Here is an 11164-nt window from a genome sequence, read left to right as displayed (position 1 = left end):
TGATGGAGCAGAGTCACCTAAATAAAGCCTGAAGTGTCCCAAATACAAAAATCAAATGGCGAATGACAAGACAGGAAGGAGAACTAGAACAGAGGTTTTAATGGTTACATATATACATTATCTCCTTCACAAAGAGATGAGGGGCAGAGAGAGGGGGGGAGAGGATGGGGGGGGGGGGGGGGGGGGGGGGGGGGGGCGTCCAATGTGGGATCCCAAACTCAGGCCACTGCACTGCCGGAAGCCCCGCAAACACATTTTGGGCACATGTATTTTGTGCCACAGTGTTTCTTATAATTGGCACATTGAAAATGTGCCCACCGACTGCAGAGATCGCACTGCACCTACAAAAAAAAAAAAAAAATCATAATATATGTAAATGGAAAATCAATACAAAGCACTATGGCTGTAAAGGTTGCATATCTGTTTAACCCAACCCATGATCTTTTCATAGCGATAATCAAGTGGGTTTTGTGCCCTACAAAGCATAAATTTCATGAACTTTACCATTTCGATCATGCTGGTATCAGCATCAGTTTCCAGATAGGAGCACACCACACAATAATCATCTGCTTTCCCTGTAACCCATGGATTTTGTAAGATTTAGAACTGAACGTACATAGTAATAAAATACAGTCAACTTAAATCAGTGTTCGATACCACTCACCTTTTGACTGAAGCAGTGCACAAGCTACATCAAACCGTGCTTGTGCAACAGCTTGTGGCAATGTCTCCGTCATGGCAACATTCCCATGCTCCATGTATTCTTGAGCAAACTGCAAAATGATATTACAGTTCATATGCTAGTGGTCAAGAAATTTCAAGTTGTTTGGGATGTTTATTAAGTCTACACTAAAAACGTTAGGTCAACACAAGTCTGGTGCCCATAAAAGAAAAGAGAAAAAGACAATAAAAAGGTTAAGAGATTTTCTACACAAATAGACAGGAAGAGGATTTTAGTATGTTGGAAAAAGTAATTTTAGAAATTTAGAAATTTTCTATTATAATAGTAATTTATTTTTTTACCATCAACACCAAAACGCCACAGCTCCAGGCATCCTGCTGTATGTTGTGGGGCATTTTTTGGACTGTCCATGTTTTCTTGTGTTGACAGTCTGCCTTCTGCAAGTAGTTTCTAATTGTCAAAAGAGTTAAAAAAAACAAAAAAAAACCCACAAATTCACACACGATGATCATATATCACGAAAACTGTCATCATTACCAACACTTTAAAATGACTGTATTCCTTCGGGATCAATAAAGTCTCTGTCTATCTGTAAAATTGAAGATTAAGCTTACAAAGATCACCAATGTGTTTCTAAACCTAAGCATTACCTCCAGTTTCGAAGCACTTTTCTCTCATGTGAAACTTCATTTCCCAGAGGATCAACCAGCAAAAGGACTGTCTCCAACATTTTGACAATCTGGAAATGTTTTTACAGTTTTAATCATGCTCCCACTCAATGAAGCACTTTTCAATAGGTTGGACAAATTGACAAAACATCCCACAGCCCATAAAAATCATGTCCACAAAATATCATGAATTTAGCATAAGCTGAGCACAAGTCATAGATGAAATACCCCAAACAACCAGGTGTGAGATTTTAAAAAAGAAACTCAAAGAAACTAACTTACCGGAATGTCAACAGGAACCTGGCAGGGAAAAACTGGCTCTCGTCCATACATCAACATAAACGGTGTTTGTTTTGTTGTTGTATGGACTTTTGAGCGCAGTGTTGCCTCCAAGAACACGTCCCAGTTGTCCTGCCTCTCATTAACAAGCTTTGTGAGGGCTCTAAGATGTGAAATTAAGCAAGATAAACCAACAATTTAGTGCCACACGTATCACACCTATCATCCACTGCATACAACATGCAGTGCAGAGTACAAACTGCTTTTTTACCTGTATTTAAACAGGCGAGTCAATTAAGAACAATTTTTCATTTACATTCACGAAAAAGCTCTGGGCTTTACAAAAACCTGATAAATAAACTTACCGTTTGATGTTGTGGTTGGTCTTTTCATCCAGGCCATTTGTTTGAGGATGATAGGCTGCAGTGACACTTCTTTCAATGTCTAACAACTCGCAGAGGCTTCTATTCAGCTGAAATAACAGGAATTATTACAAAAATTTAAAAAAAAAAAAACAGAAACAAACACAACCCCAAAAAGTTGCAAATTCAGGATTGTACAGGCACATACATCATTAACAAATTCCCTTCCCTGGTCTGACAGAATTCTTTTTGGGCAACCATGTCTATATACAATTGTGCAAATATGGCGTCCCACTTCTGCTGCAGTCTTCGTCTTCAACGGAAATGCCTCTACCCATTTAGAGAAGTAGTCTGTAGCTGTGAGGATGTATTTAAACCCGTCCCCAGTTATGGGTAAGGGCCCTGTTAAATCTATCCCCACCAGCTCCCAGACAGCAGACACCTATGAAGTAAAACAAAATTACTTTCAGTTCCAGATTGAGGAAATTTACAGCGTTGTACCACAATCAAACCGAATAATAAATACAAGCAAGCAATATAAACAAGAGGGGATACAAAACCTGGATAATTTTAAGAAGACAATGTATTCAAGAATAATATAAGCAGGAGATAATACAAAAAAATGCTTAGAAAGAGTAGTTAGAGAAATGTTGGTTTGGCACTTTAATGACAGTATACTAAATAAGAGTGTTACTACAGGTCTACCGAGTTACCTTAATGCATTGTAGTGGCTCTGAAGTTGCCAAGGGTTTTCCAACCCTCTGGCACTTGTCACATTCCAGCACCTTCAATAATTAACATTTATATAGCTTAATAAAAGTTGAAAGACATAAATAACAAAAATAGAAAAGAAACTTGAGAGAACATACCCAGTTATCAATGTCCAAGCTCATTCCTTTCCAGTAAAACCTGGAGCAAATGGCATTTCTGGTTTTGATTATTCCAGAATGCCCCCCCATTGGTGAACTGTGAAATTCATGGAAAATTTTTGGAGCATCTTCTTTGGTTCTGATGGCCCTCTTCTGTCCAAAAAAGACCTCATCATCTGAAGTGAAAATTCATTAAAAAAAAATAAAATCATTACAGATGAATCCATGTACCGCAATAGCTACATTTGAATGCATTTCAGATACTCACCCTTGAGTGAGAATTTTTCGGTGTACCTTCTGAGGTTCTGTCTTTGGGACTTATTATACCCTTCTGGGTATAGTCCCTCAGAAAGGTACTTGTGAATTTTTCTCCAGTTTTCTTCCATTTCTAAAAACAGCATCGCTGTTATTAATTAATCAAATCAAATCAACTCAAATCAAACTTTATTTATATAGCACCTTTCATAATAAAAAAAAAAGCAGCACAAAGTGCTTTACATAATAAAATCAATAATCAAATCAATTCATGCATAAACTCACACACAACATCACACCGACAACCACACTGCACACATACTACCCCCACAACATGAGCAACAATGCATTTTGTGCATGTTAAGCTAACTGCTTGTTAATACTATAAGTGTTTTATTACTTTGCATGTCTTCCAAAAGGAATCAGGATTTTGAGGATGTTACTCACCGTTAGGGTAGCAAATAATTATAAATAATTATGGGCGTGAAAACGAAAACGAATGAAAAATGCCGTTGTTCTGTCGATTTCTCCTTGATTTCTCCTACCTTAGTAGGAGAAAGGGTAGCAAAAAATGATGGGCGGGACAACGAAAACTTAGAAAATTGTCTCTGTGCATGAGCGCGCATGCGCAGAGACAAAAAAAACAAGAAAAAGTTCCAGAAAGTCCCAGAACCCTCCGGCTTGTTATTTGGCAACATGCCAAGTTTTCTGTTGGGAAAGATATGGCAGAGGTGGTGGTGGTGGTGGTGGGGCACACTGCATGAAAAGTGGGATTTTCGTCCCTGTAAACTCCCGAAAATCTCCCTAATTTTCGGCAGTTAACGACAATTTACAGGCTGCGAACGTGGCGTTTGTCGGTGCCACAAATTGTCGGGAACGAACCATGCTCACGGCTCTAATTAGCATATGAATGCAGAAACCGCGCGCCTGGCGCTGAATGTCCTTACTCAGGATTGGATGAAACCACTACTTTTCAAACAAGTAAAATCACTCGTGATTGGTTGGTAGAGCTACCAGTAGGCAGGCTCAAATGTAAACCCCAATAATAAATTATATTTATTATATTATTATTATATATTTATTATTTAATTTATATGCTATTATGCTGTATATCATTGTTCTCTTATGTAGGCTACTACACGACATGATTGAATTTATTGAGGCAAGGAACATTTACCAGAAACACGTTTATGCAAAGAAAGAGCTTTATTTAAAAAAAAACACACACACACAGGAGATCTGCCCACACAACATGTATAGGTAGCTGACAAAGAGTCAAAAAAAGAGTACCCAAAATCCTGGGTACAACTGTGTGAACTGCCGCTCTGCAGCCTCGGAGCAGTAGGCGGCGTTCTGTGCGAGGGCTGGCCGTGTTGCAGACGCTTATGGTGGGTCGCTCTGTACTTCGGAGTCCACTCCAATAGCGACTGCAATGTAGTACAGAGTTCGGAGAGGTCCTGGCTACGGAAGGAGGGAGAACGAACTATCCATCCAGACACCCCGCCAACAGTGCCGTCTTCCTCGTCGGACATCAGGTCGACTGTAGCGGACTTCCAGAGTTCCTCCTCGGCCGCTTCTAGCACACTCTGTCTCGCGTCCAACAGCTGTAAAAAAACAAATAAATAAAGGCAATCAGCACTGTCCTATGCACTGCGTATGGACACAACACATCTATCAATGCATCTGAAAAATAGTCAACAAAAAAGTCTTACCCTCTTTTTCTCGACCTACTCCGAGCTGAAATCTTCGCAGCTTCCGCCTGCTCTGAAAGTCCTGGCTGGTTATATGGGAAACTCAGGCGTATGCTTTCAAAGGACGTCTTACAGGCCGCTGGGAAAAAAATTAAATTAGGGTGGTATTAATGAAAATCAAACGTAAGTCACAGTAACATCAAGCAAGGAAGGGGAACCAGTAAAAAAAAAAAAAAAAAGAAGTTACTTACACACAATTTCGTCATTATCAGCATCGTGTAAATCTGGACAAAAAAGAAGTGACGGCCTCGTTGTGAGGAGAGTTTAGCATGTGAAAACAAATTATACAGTTAAGATCGGTATCTATTAACGTGTCCATTTCCTTATACAGAAGAATGAAAGCATATTATTTCAAGTTACCCTTGCTCCGGATCGCAGCACCTAGTATTGGTCTCCGAGTTGTGAACTCGGCGTACGGCTTCCTGTATATTACAAGACAAAAAATACACTTTAATAAAGAAACTTACACTGCTTCTGTTGTTCTTTTGCAAGGCTACTAGGCTACTTTTAGCTTGGGCTACAAACAAAGGCGTGGTTTTATAGTACGTTTAGCTTAGCTAGCAGTCATCAAACATATTCTTACCGCAATCTTAGGATTGTGCACCCGTCTTCTTTTCTTGGAGTTAGCGTCTGGACAGCAACCTGGAGTTAACAGCACTGAACTGCTCGTTCATGCCAGTAGCAACCCGACTCTACAAACGAGACAGTCCGCTGATGGCAACCAACAGTTTCTTGTGGTCGGTCTGCGGACTGGCTGGAAGTTGGTCGCGTTCAACCAGAGGAGTTGAGGCGGGAGAGCTAAATGCGAGACGCCGTCCAGCCATTGTAGCAAAAATCCTTACTAGCGTGTAGACAAGGCAGCAAAACCACAGGAACTGGGGATGAAGGTCTGAGAACTAGCTAGGTACGATAATGTTTGTGTATATGCTAGTCGTGCAAGTAGCCGTGGCCATGACCTCTCACGTGATGAGGAGTAGAAGGCTCGTCGGGCTCCTCCAATCACATGCGAGGTTATTGTTATACGGAAGGACTCACGAGACAAGCTCGCCCTGGCTCGCGTCTAAAAGGTGTGCCTGTGAAACTCTTGTTTGTTGTAAGATGGAAGTCCCAAGACGGAAGGAAAGACCTCGGCGCTTCTGTGAACATTGCAACTATGAACTCTCTCATAGTATTATGACCACAGAAGGCGCTATTTCAAAAATGGAGTTTGGGAGAGAAAATCCAAAAGCATTCATTAATATTGTGGATGTTAATACATCCACTGTGCATTTAAGTAAGACCAAAGAAAAGGTCACTGTAGTCAACCACTATGCACAGTGGTTGAGCTCTAAGATGACAGGGACAACAAGTAAGCAGACATTCCCAGCTGCACTCCCTCTCCAGGCAATTGCATTCCCACCCATAGTGTCTTATTCGTATGTGTAGCCTTAATTCTATTCTTACTGTTCTGTATGTTTTATTCTTTTTTATGTTATTGTTGCAGACATCCCAAGTCTCCCGGAAGTTCCGGGAGTCTCCCTGATATTGATAGTTAATCACGGATGCCCGCGAGTCGGATAAAATATCCCGGATTTTATAAAAAAAAAAATTTTTTTTTTTTTTTTTTTTTTTTTTTTTCCAAATACGAGTGAGAGCGTGCAGGCAATACAATAACTCGTGCACCATGCGCGTTTCGACTGCGCAGGCACGAGAGAGAGAGTGAGGGGTGTGGGGAGAGGTGAAACCTGTGCGTATCTGTCCAAAGCGATGCTCTGTTCAACGAGCGTTCAGGGCGACTGCTGGTCAGAGGGCGCGCTGATTGGTTTAGTCAGCAAAATAAGCCAATAACGTTCGGTGTGGGAGGGCTTCGATTTACTGACAGTCAAGCTACCACTCAAAACTGTGCATCCTGCGGAAAATGGCAGAGGGTAAAAAACGAAAATATAAGACGCATTTCACAGCAGAATACACTAAAGTATATCCCTGTCTGGTAAAGGTGAATAATGATGACACAGTGGCGAGGTGCACTGTATGCCATAATGACTTCAGTGTTGCCCACGGCGGACTTAATGACTGTAAAAGGCACGTGGAGGTAGGCTAAGTTGAACGCGCCATCATCTGCATTTTATTTCTGTAGGTTAAATGCTGTTATAAAATAAAGCAAAACGTATCAAAGACTTATTTAAAGTATCAATACACATTTAGTTACTAAATTGTGTATCTAACTAGCCAGCTACAGTATAACTATCTATAGCCAGCCTGTCTTAGCCTTTTATAAAATCCCCAATTTAATATGTTGATAAATAGGCAAAATAAATTAAGCGTAAATTAATTAAAGAAAATATGTAGAAATGATAGGCCTAATTATCTGTTTTATTCTTTAGGGACCGCACCATATTAGGGAGGCTAAGCGCAGGGAAGGCTGCTCCAATATATCTCAGTTCTTTTCTGCAGAAAAGCAAAGTCTCACTAAGAAGGTCACTGCAGCTGAGGTGTATTTCACATCATTTGTTGTCGAACACAATGTGCCATTCAATGTCTGTAGGCACACTGGCAAGTTGTTCAGGAAGATGTTTCCAGATTCAGACATAGCTAAACATTATGCCTGCTCCTCCACCAAAGCAACAGCCATAATGAATTTGGCCCTGGAACCTGAATGTTCAGAGGATATGTACAAACTACTTCGCACAGAAAAAAAGCCATACAGCATTTTGGTTGATGAAAGCAATGACATCATGTGTGAGAAGGAATGTGCTATTTTAGCCAGGTACTACAGTGAAGCACAGGATAAGGTGGCAGTTGGATTTATTGATATGCCAGTATGCAATGATGCCAAAGCTGAAAATATATTCAACTGCATTGCATCATCCATGGAAGAGAAGGGCATTGAATGGTCCAACTGCATAGGATTCAGCAGTGACAATTGCAATGTCATGATTGGCAAAAAGAACTCTGTCTTGTCCAGAGTGAAAGCACAGGCCCCTCACATATACAGTGTTGGCTGTCCCAGTCACCTGATTAACATATGTGCCAAAACTGCTGCAAAAGAGCTGTCAATGTCACCCGAAGAATTGATTATTGACATTTACTACTACTTTGACAAAAGTTCAAAAAGAAGAGAGGAACTGAAAGAGTTTCAGGAGTTCTGTAATGTAGCCCAACAGAGAGTACAGAAGCACTGCCCTACACGATGGCTTTCTTTGGGGAAAAGCTTGGACCATCTGCTAAACCAGTGGCCCGCTTTTAGTTCTTACTTTGAATCCCACAGTGAAAATCAGAAGTCCCGTGATATTGAGAAGAGGCTGACAGACCCCATGATGAAAATCTACACTTGCTTTCTCCACAATGCCACACAGTCTTTTGATAAATTTAATTTGATTTTTCAAAACAAGGCACCCATTCTCTTCAAATTAAATGACAGCGTTGAAGAGCTCCTGCATGATATCGGAAGCAGATTCATTGTGCCAAAGGTGATGAGAGAGCAGAATGTGCAGGAGATAGATGTGAGCAACCCTGAAGTCCACTGTGCAGATGAAAACCTTTTTGTTGGGTTCTTGACAAGGAGACACTTAGTAGGCGAGGAAGAAATCCCTTCTGACAAGACAAAGAAATTCTTCAAAGATGCAAGATCATTCTATGTCAAGAGCTTCCAAAAAGTAAAAGAAAAGTTCCCAGTGAGAGACCAAGTCTTGACAAATATGTCAGTTGTTAATCCGGAGGGCCAAGATGATGTGACACCAGAGCAGATTGTGACTTTGGCAGAGAGATTCCCAAATGTAGTGACGGCAGAAGCAATGGAACAACTACACTTGGAGGTGCTGGATTATACCTCAACCAATTTGGAGAAAGTCATTCCAAATTACAGGAATTTGTCAATTGATGAGTTCTGGGGGAAGCTATCAAGAGTCAAATCAGTCAGCACAGGTCAGGTCAGATTCAAAGAGCTCTGCCAACTAATGAAGCTGTTGCTGGTTCTGCCCAATTCCAACTGTGATGTGGAGAGAGCATTCAGTTTGGTGCGTCACATCAAAACAGAATTCAGGTGTCAGATGTCTCACCAAACTCTTGTGAACCTGATGTCCTGTAAGATTAATAAATTCTATGATGTTGAGTGCTGTGACCTTGAAGTGTCAGGGAAATTGCTCAAGTCTGCAAAGCAAGCAGCATGTACATACAATGAAAACCTGAAGAAGTAGAAAGCACGACAGATGTTCTCTGCAGGCTGGAAGATTGAAAGGACATGCACATATATAAAGACTAAGACTGTTCTGTTTTGTGTTTGAATAAACAGTTGGTGAAAAGTTGCTGGCCTTAAGCGTGTATGTACGGGGGGGGGGGGGGGGGGGGGAGAGAGCGAGCATCTCCCTGAAATGAGTTTTTGGAACTTGGGATGTCTGTTGTTGAGAGTTGTACTTTGAGAGCAAAGATTAACCAGAGTCAAATTCCTTGTTTGTTTACGCCAACCTGGCCAAAAAAGCTAATTCTGATTTTGTGTATCTTTTTTTACATAACATTTGCCATTGCTAATGACATACACAGTAGTTAATCTAGCATACTTTCATTAAATAAATCAATTCAAGCTAAAATGTAAGAGTCTATAATTAGGCTATACTTAGCCTGATCTATTTGTACCAGAGAGTTTACCTTTTAGAAAAATCTCACCTGGGATATAACTCCCCCTGCAACCCTGATTTGCATTTGTATAGCCTCCCCTAGAATTAGGAGCAGGGGGGTCATAGGGGGATGACTGCCAAGCCAAGCCCACGTCAATTTCCGGCAAATTCACGGCAGTTTTCTGCATTGCCTGCAAATTGCCGTAAACAGCCGTAAACCTGAAATTTCACGACAATCTACAGTGCCGCATACTGACGAAAATCCCACTTTTCATGCAGTGGCAATAAACCACACACACACGTAGATCAACAACAGAATGTTCCATAAAGTCCCAGAACCCTCCGGTTTGTTACTTTTTGTTGGGACTGAGAAAAAAAAAAGATACAGTGGTAGTGGAGTGACAAAATAGGCCGTTCTGTAATATCTCACTCTCTCTCAACCCCCCCAAGGCCGTTGCTCCTTTCGACAGTATATGCTGAACAAGCCTGCCAGGTATGGGATCAAGTCGTGGGTGGCCTGCGTTGCCAGATCAAGCTACGCTTGGAAAATGCAACTTTACACGGGGAAGAACCCCAACCCCAATCCCGACGATGCTGCCGTCGCCACCGCCACCGCCACCGCCACCGCCGCCGCCGGAAGAGCAGAAGAAGGGGGAAATGAGGGAAGGGACGACGAAGAGGAGGAGGCTCAGAGAAGAATCAGGCGACGAGCGTGATGCTCGAAGTAACGGAGGGCCTGACGGGGGGCAACATCACCTGTGACAATTTCTTCACTTCCTACGAACTGGCGCAGCGGCTCCTCCTCGAAAGGAACAACACCTTACTCGGCACTATCAGAAAGAACAAACCCGAGCTACCGGCCGCCCTGCTCGCGCTCCGAGAGAGACGGGTCCTCTCCTCCAAATTCGCCTACACACGCAACACCGTGCTGGTCTACTTGGCCAAGAAAAACAAGAACGTTCTGCTGCTCAGCACGTTCCACGCGCGGACCGCGGATGACGTAGGCCGGCGGCAGCAGCGTGCAGACAAGAAGCCCGCCGTCATCCTGGACTACAACTCCAGCAAAGGCGGCGTGGACAACTTGGACAAAGTCGTCTCCACCTACAGCTGCAGGAGGATGACGGCGCGCTGGCCCCTCGCCGTCTTCCACAACGTTCTCGACGTGTCCTCCTACAACGCCTTTGTGATATGGAGAGAGCTCAACCCCGACTGGCTGCCCGGCAAGCTCAACAAGAGGAGGGTGTTTCTCGAACAGCTAGGCAAGGCGCTCGTCGCTCCGCTCATCGAACGGAAGGTTCGCCTGCCGAGCACCGAAGCGGCGGCGGCGCTCGTGAAAACCTATCGACTGGCGTCCGCCGGAGGCAGAGACAGAGGCGCCGGAGGGCTAGGCCCTACTTCTTCTTCTTCTTCTTCTTCTTGTTCTGCCCCTGCTGCCCCTTTGCTGAGGGGTGAGCCTTCCGCCTCGACCCAGGTCCAGGTCCAGGTCCAGGCCCTGACCCAGGCCCGGGCCCAGGTCCAGGCCCCCGGTGCTTCCACGGCCCCTGTCAAACCACCACCCATCCCTGCGAGTAAGAGGAAGAGGTGTCAGGTCTGTCCCTCCAAGAAGGACAGTAAAACGCACAACATCTGCCGTGGCTGCGAGAAGTACATATGCGGAGGCTGCGCGCTCCTGTACTGCCCCACGTGTGCCAACTCCTGCTGCTCAT

The 11164-nt window shown here is 43.1% G+C and overlaps 1 long non-coding RNA gene across 1 annotated transcript; it reads right to left on the bottom strand.

Annotated features, from left to right (window-relative positions):
• Window positions 1-221: 221 nt before the first annotated feature.
• On the bottom strand, window positions 222-1415 carry LOC142380643 (uncharacterized). Its single transcript, XR_012769848.1, has 5 exons — window positions 1333-1415; window positions 1024-1132; window positions 665-773; window positions 505-575; window positions 222-341 (listed from the first exon to the last, which is right to left on the bottom strand). It is a non-coding gene; the product is annotated as an uncharacterized LOC142380643 (long non-coding RNA).
• Window positions 1416-11164: the final 9749 nt, after the last annotated feature.

Source organism: Odontesthes bonariensis, chromosome 5 (genome assembly GCF_027942865.1).
Source record: "Odontesthes bonariensis isolate fOdoBon6 chromosome 5, fOdoBon6.hap1, whole genome shotgun sequence".
Lineage (NCBI taxonomy): Eukaryota > Metazoa > Chordata > Actinopteri > Atheriniformes > Atherinopsidae > Odontesthes > Odontesthes bonariensis.
The sequence above is the reverse complement of the archived record's forward strand: the minus strand, read 5'-3'. Positions and strand labels throughout refer to the sequence as shown.